We start from the raw sequence: 12156 nt of genomic DNA on the forward strand, positions 1-12156 counted from the left end.
CAACATTAAAAGAACAAAGAGTGTGTGTGAAATTTTGTTTCCTGTTTTAAAAAAACTGCAACGGAGACACACCAAATGCTTCAGGAAACTTTCCAGGAGGACGCTATGAGCCGCACACAGGTTTTCGAGTGGTTTGGGCGCTTTAAACGTGGTGAGATGTGTGTTGAAGACCAAGCTCGTTCTGGACGCCCTTCAACATCGCGAAATGAGGAGAACATTGAAAAGGTCCGCCAAAAGATCAATGAGTATCGTCCCCAAACAATCGACCAAATTTCAGCAGAGACAGGAATCAGTTGGAGTTCGTGCCAGCGGATTTTGAGTGAAGATTTGCACATGAGACGTGTTTCTGCTAAATTTGTTCCTCGCCTTCTCGCACAGGAGTAAAAAACCATCCGTATGAATGTGTGTCAGGACTTGAAAACAGAGATTGCACGTGATCCAAACTTCTTGAACAAAGTCATTACAGGGGATGAGAGTTGATGTTACGGGTATGACCCAGAAACCAAGCAAGCGTCAAGCCAGTGGAGGACTCCCAACTCTCCCAGACCAAAAAAAGTAGGCAAGTGATGTCAAATGTGAAGACGATGATCATTGTCTTTTTTGATGTTCGCGGAATTGTGCATCGGGAATTCGTACCCCCTGGCCAGACTCTCAACCAGCACTTTTACTTGGATGTTTTAAGGCATCTACGAGAGGATGTGAGGAGAAAACGCCCGGAACTTTGGTGATCAGGTGACTGGTTTCAGCATCACGACAAGGCTCCAGTACACATGGCCTTACGAGTGACCCACTATTTGGCATCTCAGAGGTGGTCTGTCGTTCCCCACGCTCCGTATTCGCCGGACCTAGCCCCTTGCGACTTTTTCCTATTTCCACGAATGAAAAAAACGCTGAAAGGGGAGCGTTAGGACGATGTGGAGGCGGAAAATACAGCTTCGCAAAGGGCACTGGACAATATCAAACTTGAAGAGTTCCAAGCATGCTTCCAACGGTGGGAAAAGAGACTTGATAAGTACATTACATGTAATGTAGAGTATTTTGAAGGTGACCGAAGTAATTTTGAACAAGGTTCTTCAATAAATTTTTTATGACAACAATCCGCTTTCTTTTGTGTCCCCCTCGTATGCACGAACCTAATACTAACGTAAATGGGGTGCTGCACATTATTGAGTGTCTCTAACCACTGCTCACATGTTTTCTTGTAATTTTCCGAAATTTATTCTCTACTTCGACATACATTTATCCACAGTAACTACACTTTCAAAACTTCACACTCCTACCTCGCAATTCTCGAACGCGCGTGATCTCTTTTCGAGGTTGCATTTACCCTGCGCCCTGTGAACAGAGAGGGCAGCACCACATCGGAAAGGAAGGAGACAGAGCCACATACGTCACACGGACAAAGTCGCGCCAGAAGTGAAGGTCATGTCAGTATCCTCCGGGAATCGAACTGGGACAGAGCGTGTCTGATGAGAGGCGTGTCGGGGTCGCAGCTGAGTGTGAGCGCCCCGCTGCCAGAGGCGGGAACCGCTCCGGTCTGTCCTCCCCTCCGCGTCCCGAAGCCTTTCATCTCGCAGATCTGCCGCTTCTGATTCCAGGCACGGCCGACAAGGCGCAGCGCCTATTCCCCGCCCGCCGCGCCGCGCGTCTCCAGGGCATCGGCGCCGAACCGACCGGTTGGCAACTCTTTTCTGGATTACATCCTCTGACTGCGACCGAGGCTTCGCTTCTCTTTTTTATTTTTCTGCGAGACGTCTCAGAACTAATGCTTCCGATTTTACTCAGAGAAACGTTTGGTCTTTACATCTCTTTTTCCTTTCTCGTCTCACTGTGCCCCTCCGCCAATCCTTGTCCATTGCACTTCCTCTAGGATCATCATTTACGGACGCAAAATCACGTTAAATTGGAAACACCGATATAAAAGCGTAATGCTGTTACCATTTCATTCCCGAGCGCGAAAATAATCCAGCAACACTGTAGTGAAATTTGTTCGTCTCTAGTTCACACTCTATTGCTTGTAACTGAAGGACATAAACACACAGCTGAAAAAAATATATATTACACCTGGAAAGACGAAATCGATTTTGAGCTGGTCATGGCACATGCCACCTGGGGGATAGTAGATATGCCTATGATGGTTTCGACGTCGTCCTCCACCAAAGAGCGTAGTGGCATAAATAGCAGAGCGCCATCTCCTTTCCTAAGGAATTCTCATAGTCCTAAAGTTCAGTGTGGTGCAGACGTGTGAAGCAAGCAGGCAAGAATATCATGTAGACGCACTTTTATTTCCTATACCCAACAGAGAGTTTGAAAGGGGTCAAATTGTGGCCTTCCGCGTGGCAGGATAGTCCTGAAACTTCCCCGTGGAAAAATTAATGAATTACTGTACTGATAAACCTCTTACATTATTTGATTTTCAAACAGCTGAGCAAAACTGAACGTACTCAGACATTTCTCTCTTTCCTTATTCTGATCATCACTAAACTGACACACAATATTTCTAGCGCAACGCAATCTGACTTTGAAAAATCCCTACATAAGAATGGCCCTGACTAACAATAACCTATATCTTTCATGAATCACTTACCTCACAAAAATCTTCGTTACTCGAACTACTGCAACACAGCGAGCGCCACTACTGCCAGCTAAATAAAAGATTCAAATACTGAAGGGACGAACTACTGATAGACGTAGCTAGCAAATGAAAGATTTTGATAGAGAACAAACAATGTATTTACCTTAATAGTGTTCAAAAGTCATTATATATATATATATATATATATATATATATATATATATATATATATATATATATATATAATCAGTTCATGACATCCAGTCTTACAAATTTACTGTCTCTGATGGACACACGTCCAGATCATCCGCTCTCAAAACTCCATCTCTCCCCACACATCCACCACTCCTGGCGGCTCACCTCCAACTGCGCAACGCTACGCGCTGTCAACAGCCAACTGCCCAACACTACAATAGCAAATTCCAACAATGCAAACCAGCCACAGCCTTCACACAACACAGTCAGTGATTTTCATATAGAACGCTACATCGCGTTACCAACATAAAAACCTAAACAGCCTGCTTACAGTCCTTTCGGAGAATTACCACGGTGCGGCGTCAGTTGTGTAATTATGCTGGTATCAGTGGTCACGTGAACATTCCCACACCTGTAGAAGAGGTTCTGGACGTCCACGCAGCACATATACCCGCCAGGATCGTCGTATTGTAATGGCAGCACTGGCAGACCGTACAGCTACCGCAGCACGGATAAGGGGGCTTGCGAGCCCACACGCCTCATCACGAAGTGTTGCCAATTGGTTATTAGCATTTGTACTCCAGCCCGTCTTTCACTCACACCACAGTATCGAAATGCACCGTTCAACTGGTGCCATCAGAGGACGACTGTTGTCTTCAGTGGTCAAAGCAGATTCTGCTTTCACGCAGGTGATCGTCGTTTGCGCTTACAGCATAGACCTGTTGAGTGCTGTCTCGTAGAGTGCTTTCATCCAAGACCCACTGGACCCACTTCGGGCCTTGTGGTCTGGAATGCGGTAAGCTACAAATCTCTTTACCCTTTGGAGTTTCTGGGAGGGACGGTAACCTGAGCTCGTACGTGCAGAACGTTTTAAGACCCATTCTTTTGCCATTTTTGCTAACAGGAAGGTGATGTTCCAATAGGATAATGCTCGCCCACACGCTGCCCGTGAACCTCAACGAGCTCTGCAAGTCGTACAGCAGCTTCCCTGGCCACCACGATCTCCGTACTTGTCTCCAGTCGAGCACCTGTTAGATACGGTAGGACGAGGAATGACTCATGCGATTCATCAACCAATAACTCTTACAGATCTATCGAAACAAGTGGCCTCAAGTATCCCACGACAGTATTCGCCTTCTGTACAATCGACTAGGTGCCAGAATTAGTGCCTGCATTGCCGCCCATTGAGGCTACACCAAGTATTAATATGAACATATCAGTATGGATCGACACCTGATACCTCAGAACCGTCTGTATTATTGATCTGTAAATATAATCACTTCCTTTACACCATACGCACTGTTGCAACAATAAATCTTGAGTGAATTGGGAACTTCTAAAAGGCTAATTTTTTCCCCGCAGTGCATAGCACCAGTATTAACCTGGGGATACCTGCGAATATATGCCTCTAAAGCAGCAATTATATAGACATTTTTTCTGAGATAGGAGCATAGGAAGAGATGACAGACGTCTACTGATGACTTCGGGTAAAAACAACTGCTATGTCAAACTGATCATCAGTTCCATGTAAGGAGGACTGAACTACAATTACGAGGGCGAGAAACCTCTCTTAACGCTTTTTAAATAAAAGAAACTGCGTTAGCATTCTTCCCCTTTGTTCTTCATGTCTACATATTTATTTCTCAACATAGTCACCCTGGCCACAAAGACATCTCTCACAGTGGGACCAATTTGTTGATAACGTCACTGCAGAATATTTGTTGACAGAGGCACAACCCCACCTCTGCTTGCACCACTTCATCACCACCAAAGTGAAAGCATCGAGATGTTCTTCAAGTTCCGGAAACAGATGAAAATCGGGTAGGACCAAGTCGGCAGTGTACAGAGGACGATCGATGACGATGAACCCAAGGCGTTGGTTTGTTGCGGCTGTCGCAGTCTTTGTGTGAGATCTCCCCAAGGAGAGGGTTGCTGCACCATGTGTGGACGAACTCTTCGATTTCGAAACTCGATTACAGCACTCTGTTTCTCACGCACCGAAACGTTATGTTATACACGCTACAGTTCGCTTCCCGCTAAAAGGGAGAGTGTGCAAATACGCAAAAATGAAGAATAAATACACTACTGGCCATTAAAATTGCAACACCAAGAAGAAATGCAGATTATAAACGGGTATTCATTGGACAAATATATTATACTAGAACTGACATGTCATTACATTTTCACGCAATTTGGGTACTTAGATCCTGAGAAATCAGTACCCAGAACAACCACCTCTGCCCGTAATAACGGCCTTGATACGCCTGGGCATTGAGTCAGACAGAGCTTGGATGGCGTGTACAGGTACAGCTGCCCATGCAGCTTCAACACGATACCACAGTTCATCAAGAGTAGTGACTGGCGTATTGTGACGAGCCAGTTGCTCGCCCACCAATGACCAGACGTTTTCAATTGGTAAGAGATCTAGAGAATGTGCTGGCCAGGGCAGCAGTCGAACATTTTCTGCATCCAGAAAGGCCCGTACAGGACCTGCAACATGCCGTCGTTCATTATCCTGCTGAAACGTAGGGTTTCGCAGGGATCGAATGAAGGGTAGAGACACGGGTCGTAACACATCTGAAATGTAACATCCACTGTTCAAAGTGCCTTCAATGCGAACAAGAGGTGACCGAAACGTGTAACCAATGGCACCCCATACCATCACGCCGGGTGATAAGTCAGTATGGAGATGACGAATACACGCTTCCAATGTGCGTTCACCACCATGTCGCCAAACACGGATGCGACAATCATGATGCTGTAAACAGAACGTGGACTCATCCGAGAAAATGACGTTTTGCCATTCGTGCACCCAGGTTCGTCGTTGAGTACACCAACGTAGGCGCTCCTTTCTGTGATGCAGCGTCAAGGGTAACCGCAGCCATGGTCTCCGAGGTGATAGTCCATACTGCTGCAAACGTCGTCGAACAGTTCGTGCAGATGGTTGTTGTCATGCAAACGTCCCCATCTGTTGACTCAGGGATCGATACGTAGCTGCACGATCCGTTACAGCCATTCGGATTAGATGCCTGTCATCCCGACTGCTAGTGATATGAGGCCGTTGGGATCCAGCACGGCGTTCCGTAATACCCTCCTGAACCCACCGATTCCATGTTCTGCTAACAGTCATTGGATCTCGACCAACGCGAGAATCAATGTCGCGATACGACAAACCGCAATCGCGATAGGCTACAATCCGACCTTTATCAAAGTCGGAAACGTGATGGTACGCATTTCTCCTCCTTACACGAGGCATCACATCAACGTTTCACCAGGCAACGCAGGTCAACTGCTGTTTGTGTATGAGAAATCGGTTGGAAACTTTCCTCATGTCAGCACGTTGCAGGTGTTGCCACCGGCGCCAACCTTGTGTGAATGCTCTGAAAAGCTAATCATTTGCATATCACAGCATCTTCTTCCTGTCGGTTAAATTTCGCGTCTGTAGCGCGTCATCTTGGTGGTGCAGCAATTTTAATGGCCAGTAGTGTATGTTTAAAAAACTTTAAAAATTCTCACGTAAAAAATTCAGAGGCATTAGTTTTCAGCACGCCCTCTTAGATTCCTGGTATTGAGGGTGATAGAATCCTTCCGGTTACCACGGTTTTCCGGTATAAGTGAACACACACACACACACACACACACACACACACACACACTCTCTCTCTCTCTCTCTCTCTCTCTCTCTCTCTCTCTCTCTCTCTCCCCTCTCCCTCCTCCCTCTCCCTCCCCCCCCCCCCTCTCTCTCTCTCTCTCTCTCTCTCTCTCTCTCTCTCTCTCTCTCTCTCTCTCTCTCTGTGTCATTGAATACAACTAATGATTACTGAGTTACTGTAAACTTGTAATTTCTCTTCATCTATGATTCTGCAAAATTTACCTGCAGTTGAAACGAGGAGCTGGGCCATCATTTTTTATATCTGGTCAGTGGGCCATGAAACACTTTCAGAGTTAGAAAAAGACAAAAATTTACATGATTAACATCAGGAGTAACTATTTCGGCATTAGGAAGTAATATTCTGTGATTAAACTATTTCAATAAAGGTATTGCTTAAATCAGCTGGAAGATAATCTGGAAATGGGGAAAGAAAAAAAATTAATTCTCAAACAAGGTAAAAACATAAATAGGAGCTTCAAACCCCAGCAAAATTATTGGTAATATTAAGCTTTCGACAATGTTCTTAGCCAGGTCACGGATTCTTCTTTAACATCTATTATTAACGTTTCAGACCAAATAATTTCGCGCGAAGCACTAACAATCAAACATCCTAAAACAGAAGTTGATTTCGGTGCTTCGTCTCAAAGAGTATTAACAGCGATGACAGATATTCTGAAATAAAAGTTGTTTTCGGTGCTGTATCTCAGAGACTAGTAACAGCGATGATCGAGTCGGATTCAAGGTGTAATTCTTACGTTCCATCTTATTTTTCCGCCGTACTAGATGTTAATTTAACCCTCCTATCTCTCTCCCCTCACCCACTGTCTTAAGCCGGTTGTTGCTGTAGGCTCTCAGCATTTACATTCTTCAACTGTGAAGAACATCAACGAAATTCAGTCCGCACCAATACGTAATGTGAAATTCTTTCTTTATTCCTTTATTGTGATTTAACACCTTACATAAGGTGGGCTGGCAGCAGCACAGTACGCTGCTCTTCAGCCACAGGTTTTACAAAAGAAAAACAATGGAGACACAGTATATGTAGAGCATAGTGGGGGACAAAAAACAGTAGACACAGTAACGGAAAGCACGAAGCCGTTCACACGCGAAGACAACCAAACAAACTGTTTGAACACGGACACTGATGATGGAGACGACACGTGAACGATGGAGCGTGGGCTGCGAGGCACACTGAAGCTCAAACACGACGGCACACACACTAGGGCCGATAGCGATGGTCTCCGGCGTGCGAATGTCCACTTCACGTGCGCGAGTCCGGGACCTACCAAGAGGGGAAGAAAACGGTGGGGAACTGATACGTAATTCTAGGCTAAGTCAGTAAATAACGGGTCTTCACACTCTCGCGAACGAGGACATTTTATGTTTATCAATATATGTATCAGTGTGTGTTCATTTTAAGCAATCTTTAGAAACAAATCGTCATTCTCCGTAAGATCCGTAGACTGTCCTCACTCGTTGTATCATTTTAGAAAGATATCTTTAGGAGTTTCTCTATGTGATCGAAAGTATCTGGAGACCCGTGTGTAATGCGGAATTGACCACTAGATGTCACGAGAGGCAGACCCGCCAGTACAAGAGGAGGCGGGCAGTATTTTGTTGTCAGTGGAGAAGAAGTAACAGCAGAATGGGTCTATCAGGTGTACTCAGTGGCTTCAAATATGGACTAGTCAATGGACGGCACCTGAGTAATGAATGCATCTGCGACATTTAAACCGTTCTAAAGCTGCTGAAGTCGATTGCTGGTGATGTGATTGCGAAATGCAAACGCAAAGGAACAACGACAGCTAAATCAAGACCAAGCAGACCACCTGTACCGACGTACAGGAATTAGTCGGGAACTGCGCACAGTGTTTTGTAAAAATTCGCATGAGATCAGCGGCAGGAATCACCCATGAGCTCCAAAGTGCTACCAGCAGCCCATTTAGCGCAATGACTGCGCAGGGAGTAAAAAATAATGTGGCACAACGGTCCATTAGCTGCTCATAAGCCATACATTTCTGTCGTCAGAACTAAGCGACGCTTGAGATGGTGTAAAGGGCGACGCCGCCGGGCAGAAGACGTCTGGAAACGAGTAATATGGAGTGGCAATGCAGCTGAAGGATTTCGGTATGGCGAATGCATGCAGAACGTTACCTGCCTTCGTGCATAGTACCAACAGTGAAGTACTGAGGAGGTGATGTTACTGTACAGAGGTATTTTTGTTGTTGGGGTGTGGTTCCCTTACTGTGTTTAAGAAAATCCTGAACGCGGTGTGGCCATGCTGTTCTAAGCGCTTCAGTTTGGAACCGCGTGACCGCTACGGTCGCAGGTTCGAATCCTGCCTCGGGCATGGATGTGTGTGATGTCCTTAGGTTAGTTAGGTTTAAGTAGTTCTAAGTTCTAGGGGACTGATGACCACAGATGTTAAGTCCCATAGTGCTCAGAGCCATTTGAACCATTTGAACCTAAACGCGGAAGAATGTGAAGACATTTTACTGTGTACAGTGGAAGAACTGTTCGGGGACTGTGATTGTTTGTATAAGCATGACAAGGCACCCTGTGATAAAGCATCATTTGTGAGACAATGATTTGTGGAAAATAACATTCCTGAAATTGACTGGCCTGTCCAGGGTCGCTATCTGAACGCAATGGAACAGCTTTGGAATGAGATAGAACGTCGACTTCCTCCAGATCCGAGCGTCCAGCATCACTACTTTCTCTGGTTTCCGTTCTTGAGGAAGGCTAAGATGCCATTTCTCCACAGCAATTCAGACATTTCATTGAAAGTGTCCCAAACAGAGTTCAAGCCGTCATACAGACGAAGGTTGGACCCGACGTCCGTATACTTTTGATGAGGTAGTGTAGACCTCCGACTGTACACTGTGAAATTATTGCCCGTCGTACAGCGTAATCTCAAAACAATACTGTTATCTATAATCAGTGCTTCAGTACAGGGCAGTTACAAGTATATCCGCATGGCCGGCCGCGGTGACCGAGAGGTTATAGGCGCTTCAGTCCGGAACCGCGCGACTGCTACGGACGCAGGTTCGAATCCTGCATCGGGCATGGATGTGTGTGATGTCCGTAGGCTAATTAGGTTTAAGTAGTTGTAAGTTCTAGGAGACTGATGACCTCAGAAGCTAAGTCCCATAGTGCTGAGAGCCATTTGAACCATTTTTACGTCAGCATGTTATTGTACCTTGCATGACGGAGGATACTTCGTAACAGCATTAGTGATTTTCTGTCCAAGTCTACTCGCGTAGTGAGGGAGGAAAAACCACTGCATTCCTGTATACGCACCATAACCTCGCTTATTTTATTCTTATTACCCTTTACCAGATACACGTCAAAAAAAGTTTTGCATCACCCCGGTTCCCAGAACTCCTGGAGATGGACGTTGATTGTGGATATTATATCAGAGACACAGTCCCTTTGACAGTTCAGAGATGTCACTAAACCTGTCCAAAGATGTAAACAACCATGCATGAGCAACGCCTGTTAGACGGCGGTGGTCCGACAGCCGATCAGTTCCAGTCATTACACCGGGAAGGAGATACACAGCTCGTGTTGTCTCTAGTTCAACCATGCCTAGATGGTCAATACCGCGGTTCCATTGCGTCCGCATTGTTACTTTGTGCCAGGAAGGGCTCTCAACAAGGGAAGACGGCACCATGTTGAATAATGCTTTTCGTGCAGCCACAGGACGTCGTGTCATGACTCAAACTGTGCGCAGTAGGCTGCGTGATGCGCAACTTCACTCCCGACGTCCATGGCGAGATCCATCCTTGCAACCACGATACCATGCAGCGCGGTACAGATGGGCCCAGCAACATGGCGAATAGGACGCTCAGGATTGGCATCACGTTCTCTTCACCGATGAGTGTCGCATATGCCTTCAGCCAGACAATCGTCGGAGACGTGGTTGGAGGTAACCCCGTCGAGCTGAAAGTCTTAGACACAATGTCCAGCGAGGGCAGCAAGGTGGAGGTTCTCTGATGTTTTGGGTTGGCATTATGTGGGGTCGACCTATGTCGCTGGTGGTCATGGAAGGCACCGTAACGGCTGTACGATACGTGAATGCCATCCTCCGACCGATAGTACCACCATATCGGCAACGCATTCGTCTTCATGGTCGAGAATTCGCGACCCCATGTACACATCTTGTGAATGGCTTCCTTCAGGAAAACATCGCTCGACTAGAGTGGCCATCATGTTTCCCAGACATGAACCGTATCGAACACGCCTGGGATATATTGAAAGGGCTGTTTATGGGCGACGTGATCCACCAACCACTCTGAGAGATCTACGCCGAATCGCCGTTGAGGAGTGGGACAATCTGGACCAACAGTGCATTGATGAACTTGTGGATAGTATACCACAACGAATACAGGCATGCATCAATCAAAGAGGACGTGCTGCTAGGTATTAGAGGTACCGGTGTGTACAGCAATCTGGACCACACCTCTGAAGGTCTCGGTGTATGGTGGTACAAAATGCAGTGTGTGGTTTTCATGAAGAATAAAAATGACGGAACGATGTATATGATGGTCTCTAGTCCGATTTCTGTAGAGGTTCTCTAACTCTCGGAACCGAGGTGATGCAGAGCATTTTTTGATATGTGTAGTATAGTGGAAGCACGAGGGTCGTGCAGTTTTCCCTGAATACTAGTACTCTAAATTTACGCAACACTACTGCGCGAGAAGGACGTGGCGTTTCTTCCAAATCTTTCCATTAAAATTCGCCGAGTGCCCCTGCTACGCTTTTTACGGGCTATACCCATTTCTTACGATGCCAACAGTGGGGCCCCTCTGAGTGTGTTCGACGTCTGCTGGCGTGCAAACTTGATAAGGATTTCAATCGCTGGAGCAATAAGTCGTTTGCGTCAACGTCTTGTGTGCAGTTCATTTTATGTCTGCACCACGAACTCCTAGAACCCTTCCAACAAACGTTAGTCTTCCGCTCGGTTTTACGACTAATGATGATACGTGCTCGCCCTACTTCATATCTGCTCTTAGTATTACTCCTCGATATTTAAACGAATGGATTGTCCCCAGATATTTTCAGTTTTTGTAGTAATCGAATGCCGCCCGGTTCTTGTGCTTTAGTATGGTCAATGCACTGTATTTATCCACATGTAAAAGAGATGCCATTCAGAACACAAAGAGGAAATTTTTCCATGTTTCACTTTCTTATGCTTCCTTACGATCATCCAACAGCGGTGCTTTCGAGTCGATAACAGTGTCTTCCACGAAAAATCTAGTACCGAGCTGAAAGTTCTTACCTATTGTTTCCTTGTCTTCCTTTACATTCATACTCTGCAACGCTCTGAAGTACTTGAGAGATAATAATCGCCGTTGCGCAAAGTATCAGGGTTCCCTACCGTTCTATTCATGTGTGGAGTGCGGGACGAACGACTCTTTAAATGTCTCTTCGCGCGCTGGAATTAGTCTATAACAGTCTTCGCAGTTTGTACTGGAACGGTACTTAGGAGTCAATAATACATCCCTAGATCCTTCATTTAACACGGATCTCTAGTACATTGCAAGTCAGCTTTCGCAGCCTCGGCCAGATCACCATTTTCGGCGTTTCCGTGATGTTCTCTAGTAAATCAAACAAACTTGTGCCCTTTCGTACCCTCACCTTGCATACCTTCAATACACACTGTTAGTCCTATTTGGTATGGTTCTGACACACCTGAGCAGTGTTCTAGGGTGGGTCTTATACGATCCCTCTT

This window comes from Schistocerca serialis, chromosome 1, assembly GCF_023864345.2.
Source record: "Schistocerca serialis cubense isolate TAMUIC-IGC-003099 chromosome 1, iqSchSeri2.2, whole genome shotgun sequence".
Classification (NCBI taxonomy): domain Eukaryota; kingdom Metazoa; phylum Arthropoda; class Insecta; order Orthoptera; family Acrididae; genus Schistocerca; species Schistocerca serialis.